This window comes from Diospyros lotus, chromosome 6 (assembly GCF_014633365.1).
Source record: "Diospyros lotus cultivar Yz01 chromosome 6, ASM1463336v1, whole genome shotgun sequence".
In the NCBI taxonomy this organism is placed as follows: domain Eukaryota; kingdom Viridiplantae; phylum Streptophyta; class Magnoliopsida; order Ericales; family Ebenaceae; genus Diospyros; species Diospyros lotus.
The window spans coordinates 17,007,991-17,019,281 of NC_068343.1; the positions used below are offsets into that span (position 1 = coordinate 17,007,991).

Here is an 11,291-nt window from a genome sequence, read left to right on the forward strand (position 1 = left end):
ATCCAAACAATTTTATGAAGAGAGTAAATTTCAGGCCAAATTAAGCATGCTACAAAATGATAGAAAAAAATGACCAGCAACTTCAACTCATTTACAGTCCAACTACAGTACAGATGGCATCACATTGCTGCAGCTAACAACTATCTGTACTCTACCATTAAAGTTGGCATTCCCATCCCAGATGATTTGTCATATTCTACTGCCATACTTCGCTACTAACTACTAGCACCATAAATTCTTGGTAAGAAAATAGTGACCTTTACTGCTTGCCATTCACTCATTCATAGCTGCTGCTGCAGCTGCTGCTACTACTACTACTGCAACCATGATTTTACAATGAAAACCTCATCAAGCCCAACAAGAATAGAAAAAACAGCTTCAGACAGTCATTTGGATTCATATGACGCCATCATGATGGAACACAATCTGTCTCTGCTCCTCGGCTTTTACTGCTTCTGACATTAGAGGGTAAAAAAGAAAAAATCCCCAGTCCTTCCAACCAATCAAAGTTCCACCGCGCAAACTATATATGATCCCGAGTAAAGCAGTTGAGTTTCACTTTGAAAAGTTCCAAATCATGTCAAAAATCTTACCAGGTAAATTTCCATCATAGGTTGCCAAAATGCACACAAAAAGAATGACCTTGTTAGTTCTCAGAGTCACCATCTGATGGACTGGAAATGCTAATTCTGCCATTGGGATGGACACTACCATTTCCACGTCCATTGTAATCAAAACCATAAATATGACCTGGTTTTGCACATTTTGTCTCTTGCCCCTAGTTATCAGTGTTAACAATGGAACTTAGCCTGCGATTGCCAGGCCGTAGCCTTTGAGCCCAACATATCTTGCAGGATTGTTTGTCATTAGCTTCATTGTCCGGACACCCAGATCACGTAGTATCTGCAATTAGTTAGACCACACATACACCCAGGGGCAGATTTATGTGTGGGCTGCCCAGGGCAGCCTACAATGAAATTTAAATTTTGAAGGTAATTTTTCAGCCCAACTTCAATCCAGCCCACCCCAATTTTTTTCAGCCCATCCCAACCTAAATTCCTAGGTCCGCCCCTGCATACACCTAAGGTGAGACATTTTTATCATCCAAACAGTGAAAGGGAAAACAGGGAGGCCATTATTGTACCCGTAATTAAATAGGAACAGTTCTTAAGAGTATTGAATTAAGGCAAAGAATAGCCATGAACTCTTACTAAGAACTCAGGTCTCCCTTTTATCAACCCACCCCAACCATTGACTACAGCAATTATCCAGCACGTTCCTTCCAAAAAGTGGAACAGTGCAAGGTCAACAAGGTGAATCTCCCCACCCATTAACTTGAAATGGACAATGTTTATGACTTATGTCGCAAATCCCTTATGTGAAAAGAAATCCCGGAGGAATTTGACATATTTCTATAAAGAAAAAATATATCAACTTAAGACCTGTACTTATGCCAACCTCAAAACTTAAATCATCCCCCATTAGAATGATAAACTCAAATCCACATGAAATAGGATCGTAGCTTGTCACTTGTTTAGTTATGGTACACTAGCTAATGACCATTTGTAACAAACTATAAACATAATGAATTCCGAGGCTGCACTTCTCTAAAAAAGCCAAGGAGTTCTCAAGTTCTCCAGCGATAGTGAGAGTGGAACTAAAGATGAATGAAGTACCTATATGAATGCACAGCAATAGGTAGCAAAAAAAGGAGGCAACCCATAATTGGTTGGAGAAATCCAAAACATTATTAAGACAGAACCTGGGCTCCAATGCCATACTCGTGAGAATCAACCAGCAATCCCAGTTTCTCATTTGCTTCAAACATGTCACGGTTATCATCCGGTAAGTTATAAGCACGCAGTTTGTGATGCAAACCAACACCCTTTCCGTCATGCCCACGAAGATACACCAATACACCCCTTCCAGCTGCTTCAATCTGCTGCATTGCCAGAGCCAGTTGATTACCACAGTCACATCTAGCTGACCCAAATATGTCACCAGTGAGGCACTCGTAATGCACCCTAACAAGTATATCTTGCCCATCCCCAATCTCTCCCTGTTTAAACCATAAACCTGTCATGATTCATGAACAATCATATGAAGACTAGATTGAAACAAAGAATCTTCTTTTTTGGTGAAACGCTCAAAAGTATTTAGTTAAGTTATTACAATTGCTCCTCAACTTCAAAATAATATTACAATAAAAAATTAAAACAAAATTGGAGAGTGGCATATGAGATGAACATTCATGAAGGTTTTAAAAAATAGATGACAATGAAGACTAGAATTCATCTACAATCATACATTATCAGTCATCATGAAGGAAAACACAGACTAAAACAGACAGATATTTAAACCCAACATTGTTAGTCATATTCAGGTTTCAACCCAATATTTAAACCTGATAGAAAGAAAAAAATAACCATCTTCTTTCATGAGCTGTCATTATCTCAAGCATATTCAACTCCTCACGTACTTGAGGTTCACAAAATATCCTATAACAGGATGGTCTCCCTATTTCAACTGAAAATACTTGAGAGAAAAATTATACATATTGGTCAAATCATTGGAGAACCAAAATCTCCTACAAGTATCTAGGTGAATAGACATGTCTGCAGTATAAGGTCCTTCCATCAAATTTCATAGGAGACTGAAACCAGAGCATCCTCCTAAACTAAGTGCCAACACTTGTTTGATCCTCCGTAGGAGCTCTCTTAGTGAAATGTGATGTTTTCCATGGCCCACAAAAGACACATTAAGGCCTTGGATCATTGCAAATTGTCGCCATCATTTGATTTTCTAATAGTGAATTGAGGATGCACAAACAGGTTAAGTGAAAACTATCGAAGCAAGGGGTTCGAGTTCATGTGAAGCAACAACAAACAAGCAGACTCAATGGTAGAAAATGAATCAGCCTCAGGGCACCAAGCTAAAAGCAAACTGATTCAAATCTTGGGGTGCAACACAAGGACAACATATTGGCAGCATCATTCATTGGCCTTTCATTTTACTCAAAATTACTTACACATTTACATTACAATGTAAAGGCAGATTTTCTGCCCCCTTTTTTTTGCATTTTAGTTTCTGGAATTTTTTTCTAGTTTTATTATTTGTTCCATCAATTGACTTATATCATATTTATATTTCACTAAAGAATACAAAAACTTGTTTGCATTTAATATAACTAAATTGAAACTTTAGCATGTCTGAAATTGTGATGAATCAATTAGGCAAAAAATAATGAATTTTGAATTACCATCACACAATTTTTTTTGAAATATTTTATTTTTTTGCGACAAATAATAATAATTAGTTTTATCAAATGCTAACCCCTTGATTCAACTCATGTTCACCTGCATCTAACTTGAAGATTTTCCTCACTGAGGACTTCATTGGCATTTACACCATCCAATTGTCTGTGCAAATGGCATAAACCGAAAAACTTTCTAAAAGTTTCAGATGAAATGTTTGTATGATTTAGTCATAATCAAAAACTAACATACTAGAATTTGAGATCTTATTTCAAAACAAATACTGAATCAGGATATTTATATTGATTTAGCCAGCTGGACATTACCATTATTGCTCTATAATGGTTCATTTAACATATGATAATATTAATTTTAGGATATGCATTTCATTGAAAAATTTCAAGCACACATATTCAAATTCCAATTTAAATGCTCTCATATAGATACAATCTGAGCTGGTTTAGTGTTCAAAGTTCAATGTGATAAGTTGGATTCAGTTGAAAAATAAGTAGGAAGAGTATAGAGGACAGAATGATGAAGAAAGGGTTGTAGGTTGCTGTCTTTCTCCAACTCTACACCTACACTATTACTTGAAATAGGAAAGATTACATCAGGATCACTTGCATCACAGAACTATAGCAATCAATCGATCAAAGATTGTAGCTACCAATCAATAAATTAAAAATTGCAGCTATCAATCAATCATCCTAGATTTATAGCTACCAACAGATTCAAAGATAAGAAAGAATTAATCTATAGGTCAAAATGGCTCAAGCATATATGTCAATAGTTAACGTTACGAACTTGATCTGAGACATTCATATTTTTAATATGGATTATCCCCATAACATACACCTCCTCATATAAATCTAAACTTCTAAAATTGGTTACATCCTATTTTATATATACCACCAACCCTAGTTCCCAGTATGCACAATGATGATGGAACTTTGTAATTAACACATTATTGGAAAAGGTAACCTAAATATCTCCAGAATATAAACTTTTGATAAGAACACAGTAGCTAAAAGCTATTATTTGAAGACCATAAAGCTCGGTTACTTCTATTAACAAAAAAGCTTTAACAAACAACCAATTAGCCAAAAATGGAACATTGTAGGAGAAAATTTTGCAGAACCAAATTCTTATTATGGGAATAGATATATTTGTTATGCTTAGATTTTCCTAGATAAAGAGAGGCCTACTGAGTAGGTCAGCCAAATTAGAAGGACTGAATCTTACCTTTTTCAGTAACTCAAATAAATGGCAAACCATTCTGACTTAGGTTATGACAGGGTTAAGAAAGGCATCATTCATTGTGTCTTAGTTATTTAAGGCAAACAATATGAATTCAACGTAGTCAAAAAGATATCTCTTCCAGTCGAGGGCTGATAATTCAGTAAGAACTACAGTCCTTCCCTTCTCTTCTATCCATTTGACTCTTTGATGTGTAATAAAGTAAATTTTTTCATAGTGCATTCATCCATCTTAAACTAACACCAACTATATGGCCACTCTGGATTCCTTGAACATTATTACTTTTCAATATATTTCTTATCATCAACTCATCCACCTTCAAAGCAAGTTCTTTTCAACCAACCTTTCTTACTAATCAATTCATCCACCTTGCTGCCTTGAGTCCAGAAAATTTTTTGGTACGTTCCAATCAAGTAAAACAAGTATAATGAGGTTACGAAACCTCATTATTGACATTGCTTAATACATGTCAGTCCAGTAACCTGTTCTAAAGCTGAATAGCCACTGATTGGCATGTGGAACTCCTACCATTTTCTGCACATTCAAGTTGAAATCTAAAAATTGACCAGACAAGCAACTTAGAAATGGAAAAATGTAAGGTCGGTGATCTGATACATGAATTGTTTATCCAAGGTTGGTAAATATACCTTATTAGATCAGCAATGGAAATGATCTTCAAATTCTCAGCGTCTGCAAATTGGCGAAGCCTTGGTAATCTAGCCATGGAACCATCATCATCCACGATCTCACATAGAACTGCAACAGGGTCCAACCCAGCCAATACAGCTAGATCAACTGAAGCTTCAGTGTGCCCAACCCTTTTCAGAACTCCTCCCTCCCTGTACTTCAATGGAAAAATATGGCCTGGGCGGTTAAAATCCTTGGGTTTTGAATCTCTTGATGCTAGAGCTAATATTGTTGTTGCTCTGTCACGAGCTGAGACACCTGTTGTAGTACCGTATTTTGCATCCTAGAACATCCAATAGACATTAATGTCAAATATCGATTGGCGAAGTGTACATATCTCTGACTAACTGGGAAAAAACAAAGTGCGCACATCTTTGATGCAAAGAAAAAATAGAAGACGATAAGAACATTGGTTGAACATCAGCCCTATAGATACCATAACTGAAATGTTTTCATAGAAATTTCAACTCTAAACAATGCTGTAGATATGCAAATACCACATGATATTGCAGAATCATGTCATGCAGTGGCCACAAATTGCCAGATCAGTGGCATGCCTTGGAAGATTCCTGTTCTGGAAAACCAATTAACCCCAGGTTGAAAAAGAAGATCTAGTGAGTTTGATAATATCCCTATATGGTCCACAAGGAAATCGTCCACTTTGAGTCTCAGAACATGTGGTCTTAAAGGATTTAGTTACAAGGGACCAATCCTATTTGTTAAAATTAATGGCCACCATCTCCTGTAAAAGCTTAAGGAATTAGAGAGATGGCAACCATATCCTTTGTCTTATTGTTTTTACTCTAAATAAACCCCCTCACATGTTATGAGCATTTACTGCATAAATGGGACATGCACATTTATCTATTAAAATTTTGGGATTGGTGACAATTTCCACAGGGGAATTTGATATGCCTATGACACAATGTCAAGTATTGATCACCATCTCATCTAAAACCAGTGAGAGGTGTAACTTTATTGTCTATGATGTTATTTTTACTCTTTAACATTATATAGGACTTTAAATCATCACATCCCAATGGTGTACAATTGATCTCCTTGTAATCACCTTATCCCTCTGGCTATTCCCATTTTTCAGACCATCTGGAGATTGTCAGGACTATTACAGTCTCAAGGGCTCAGATCAAATCATCCACCCTCTGCGTGGCGCCAATCAAAGCACTTCCTATTGAGCATGCATTCTAAGGCTAAGCTCAAACAATTTTAGAATGCCACATATCATTAAGGGACCAATCCTATGCATTTAATTCTTTATCTCATTTCATGTAGGCAATATGGGATTGATTGCACTGCCTCGTGTTAGCCTAAACCCAGTACCACGGGGGACCAGTCCTTTGTATGTAACACTTCATTTCATTTCATATGGGCAATATGGGATCGAGCACATTGCCCCTTTTTTATCATATCCATCTCCGAGCCCATATGAAATGAAGATCTCTTTTCTTTTTTCCCCTTCTGAAAGGTAAATCAAGACAAGAGGCACCTAGGGAGAAAGGACTACATGCCATCTACATTTTGAAGTCCCATGTATGATGTTCCCTGCAAAAATTACAAGGACTACAAAAGGAGAAAATGCTACGTACCAAGTAATATTCATCTAGGAGATGGATTCATCCTATTCAATCAGCAAATTGCAACCTAGAGAATTGCGCTCAATAAAGTTTAATACATCATGACTCGAGAAAGATTTTAAGATTCTAATTTAAATTCTAGGTCTTCAGAAACGGCATCAATACCAGCTGATCTTTATCAAGAGAAACAAAATACATACCACACTGTAAAAGCTGTACAAAGTTTCTCATTGTTCTCCTTTGTTGAAACCATTAGAGGAAGTTGCAACCTTTCTAAATCTTCCCTTTTCATGCTAACACAAACTATACCAGTTCCATGCTTTACAATAAAGGCCATAGCCTCAGGTATTACCAGCGATGCTGCCATTATTAAATCCCCTTCATTTTCTCTGTCTTCATCATCAACAACTATCACAAACTGCATGTTAAATATAGCTAGTTATATATCAAGCAGCATAACAATTGACCCCTCAAAAAAATCAACCATTAAGCAACTAACCTTGCCTTGACGGATGTCTTCAATGGCCTCTGGAATTGAAGAAAATCCTTCAGTAGGCAGATCGAGATCAATTTCACGAGCAGCATAAAAATTACTTGTTGTAGGAGTTATTTCTGCAGAAAATGTTCCAAAAGCTATTTTATCAGCCTCTGTCTCAAATCCAGTTTGTAGGTTTTCTTTGCTGACAGCATGCCCTGTAACTGCCTTGCTGCTACAATAAAACAGAAAATCATCTCTGCCAGAAATAGCTGCAGATCTAGCTCTACCATCAACTCTGGAACTAATCCATGATTTTCTAGTGAGACTAGTTGATCCCAAATAAAACATTTTGCCACTTTCCCTGAAGGGACTCACATGGTGCGGATGATTGTAGCCTCTGAAGAAAGAAAACAATTACATATGGATATGGCCAGAAAGGAAACATACAACAGATATGTTAATGTCATAATGTAAGGAAACATAGAATTCAATATGCGACTCCGAGACTAACTATAATTTGAATTTCTGTATAAAATGCTATTGACATCCTGTCCAAACCTTTAACATTTAGATATAGACAAGATCCAGGGAAGAGGTATAAATGATGTGGAAAGTTGAGAAACCAGCCCTCAAAATTTCTCCCATAGTAGGTTTGTTAGACATGAAATCCAATAATTGGTTGTTAGCACTAGCAGATGGTAAAAATAAAAATAAAAAGTAGTCGAAGCCAAAAACTATGCATAATTCTATTTGCCTTTTCTCCATCCATCATAAAAGACATGATTGTAAATTTGCTTCAACTTTCTAAAGTTTTAGAAAAAAGGTGAGCCTTGATAGCAACAGTAAGGTTGCTCTTTTGTGTCCAGAAGGTCAGAGGTTTGAGTTGCAAAAATAGCCTATTTGTAAAACAAAGGCCCTGTAACGTGAAGAATCAAGTATACAAAAGGCTAAACCTTTTGTCGGCCATTAGATCATTTCGATCTTGGCTATTGGTCCAAGAGGTGGAAGCTAAATAAAGCCATCTCCTCCCTCAGTTATTATCTTTTAACCATCTGTAAAAAGTTAGCTAGCTCTTTCTTTCGAATGCTCAAGGGTCAGGTTGACTTAGCACAAAGAATGGTACAAGCTAAGTGCCGCACGACTACTCAGGGGAGTAACCAGGTCGTGACATAATGAGCTTTTTTGAGAACTGGTCCAATTTTGATCAAGGATGTGTAAAATGCAACACAGGCTGTTGTTTCATCAATACTAGATTTCTCTTTTTTTGTTCCTTGTTTTCTTCCAACAAATTACATCGACCTACCCATGGGAAAAGTTCTTCATCCTCCATAATTTCAATGCTAGCTACATACAAACGCAGTACGAAATCCAAGATAGGAACACAACGAGCATCGCCAAATTACCAAACCACCTATTGTGACCCGCCGTTCACCGAACAGCTTTCTCTTTCGCCGCGAAAACAAAACTGAAATTTTCTTGAAGGAAATGAAGAAGGGAATAAGAAACGAGCTCACTGTGAACGAGGAGGCAGGGGAGAGGAATACAGGTTGAACCCGTTGGAAGCCACGATCACTGGGAAAAGGGCCTTTCAACACTTTCTATCTAGCTTTATTACTGACAGAAGGCAGAGAGAATTGAGTGAATTAAGGGGAAGGGGTTGTGGATATCGTTGGATGAAGACGACGCCGCATAGCCAACTGAGGCCGTTAACGCACCGTCCCCGCCCCCGCCCCCCCCGCCACCGCCACCGCCACCGCCATATCAGCCCTATTTCACATATGATAAATGTAAAATGTTTGAGAAAAGTAGGCAGGTTAAGACTTATTTCTATTAAACATCAATCTATAGTCTAAATTTAAATTTAAATTTATATATCATATAAAAGTTTAAATATAAATTTAATTTTTTTCCATAAATTAGGACTTGAAATTATTTAAAAGTAAATACATGAAATATGATATATTAAATTCTTATATATAAAGCTTAATAACCCATTAAATATATATCATGCATAAAAATACAAATATTATGGGTATATAATAGTTAATTGGCTTGGAATAATTGAATTCAATCTTAAGTTTTAGATAAATTTAGAAATGTATTGGGTACGCTAGTCTCGTTACGTTAAGTCATTAAATTAGAAATTGAATATTCATATTGAATAATTATGAATTAAATGATATATCTCCTTTAAAGATATATAAAAAAAAAATTGAGCAAATGAATGAACAAAATTTATGTATTTATGTGATAAAAATAATAATGATCAACGTGAGCACTTACTACACATTGAATAATTCAAGATAACGTTTGTTACTTGATTGATTTAATCTAATTTTTGAACTGATTCAACCAATTGTGTTGTTGCAATATCTTCTCATCTTGTTTGATTGATTCAATCTGATTTTGAACTGATTCAACCATTTGTGTTGTTGATTCATGTAATATCTTCTCATCTTCTTAGGTTATCTTTTGATTTGAATTTGTTGACTCCAAGTCTTTTTGATCACTCAAACTCTCTCATTTTGAAATCATTGTGAGAATTCACAACTTTTTTACTCCAAGATCTTTGGGGTTCCTCATTTCTCCTTTGTATCTCTTTATTTAAAAGTCAATAAACATACCATTAAATTAAGAGAATTTTTTTTTTCTTATTTTTAGTTTATCACAATTCATGCAATTCAACTACACACAAATTTCAGCTAAATCTCTATATTTTTTTTATTTTCATGTAAGTACTTAAACTTTTAATTATTTTAATTATACATCTAAATCTATATTTTTAAGTTAATTTAATTTGTATATTTTAATATTTTTTTCTTTATTAATTTGAAAATACAAGTCCAAGGATGTATCGAAATTATATAAAGTTCGAGTGATCACCAAAAAAAAAGAGATGAAAGTATAGGAGTACAAATATAAATTTGGCCCACACGATCCATTCAAAGGATCACATTTGATTTTCCACGTGGCCTCATTTTAACTACACAATCAACCTATATAAAAGTGCAATGTCCAAAGGTTTAAATAAAGTATTTATTACATCATTACTACGATATTTTTGAACATAATAATTGACTTGAGTATCGAAGAAACTACAGGAGCACTAGACCTCACCTTCATTTTTCTACAATAATAGTTCAAGACACACTCAACCCTGAGAATTGCTTAAACAACTTCAAAATTGCAAAAAACTCAAATAGAGCATGGCTAGGTCATGAATGGAGTGGTGATTAACACTAAAACTTTGTCAATAATTAAATGTGTATCTCCGTATTTGAATCAAGAAAATTGAAATCGCGAAAAACTCAAAGAGAACACTTGAACGCTCTATAAGTGTTCTATATTTGCTCTGTTCTAGTTTTATAGTATTATCAAGCTATTTTTAAAGAGAATTTGTATTGGTAGTTTTTGGCCATTGATTATTATTATTTAGTTTTTATCCTTTTATAAAAAAAAAATATTACCTTTCCATGAAAAAATATGGATATAGTTGGCAACTATTCCATCTTTACAATTTGACGATAGAATAAGGGATCAATTATCACAAATTTGTCTCAAAGTAGGCATTTGTAAGAATGGGTGGAGTTTGTTCCTTTGGCACAATGTCCATTGTTCAAGTTAGTAATGTTATTAAAAAAATAATAATGAATTCGTAGTTAGATAATATTACTTATAGAAATATTTATTTTATATAGATTGAAGGAATCGAGATATTCAGAACATTTTTCAAAATTTGTTAGTGTCGACGTTTTGAAATGGTCGACCGATATTCGATGGCCCGTACTGATCTAGTAATCACGAATACGAGGGGAAGAGAACAATAACGCCATCAACAAACAATGCACAAGAGTTTTTTACGTGGTTCGACCAGAATAATGCCTAGTCCACAACTATTCTTTGATCATTTTTGCAGAGTAACAATATGTATTTTTTTTTATCTTGCCTGCACAATAGCTTTTGATCCTCTATTTATAGTGTGGGATATTGACAATTTACACAAAGTTTAAAGTAGTAGGGCCA

At 35.2% G+C, this 11,291-nt stretch overlaps 1 pseudogene; it reads right to left on the reverse strand.

Moving 5' to 3' along the window:
- On the reverse strand, positions 1-8,993 carry LOC127804357 (bifunctional riboflavin biosynthesis protein RIBA 1, chloroplastic-like; annotated as a pseudogene).
- Positions 8,994-11,291: the final 2,298 nt, after the last annotated feature.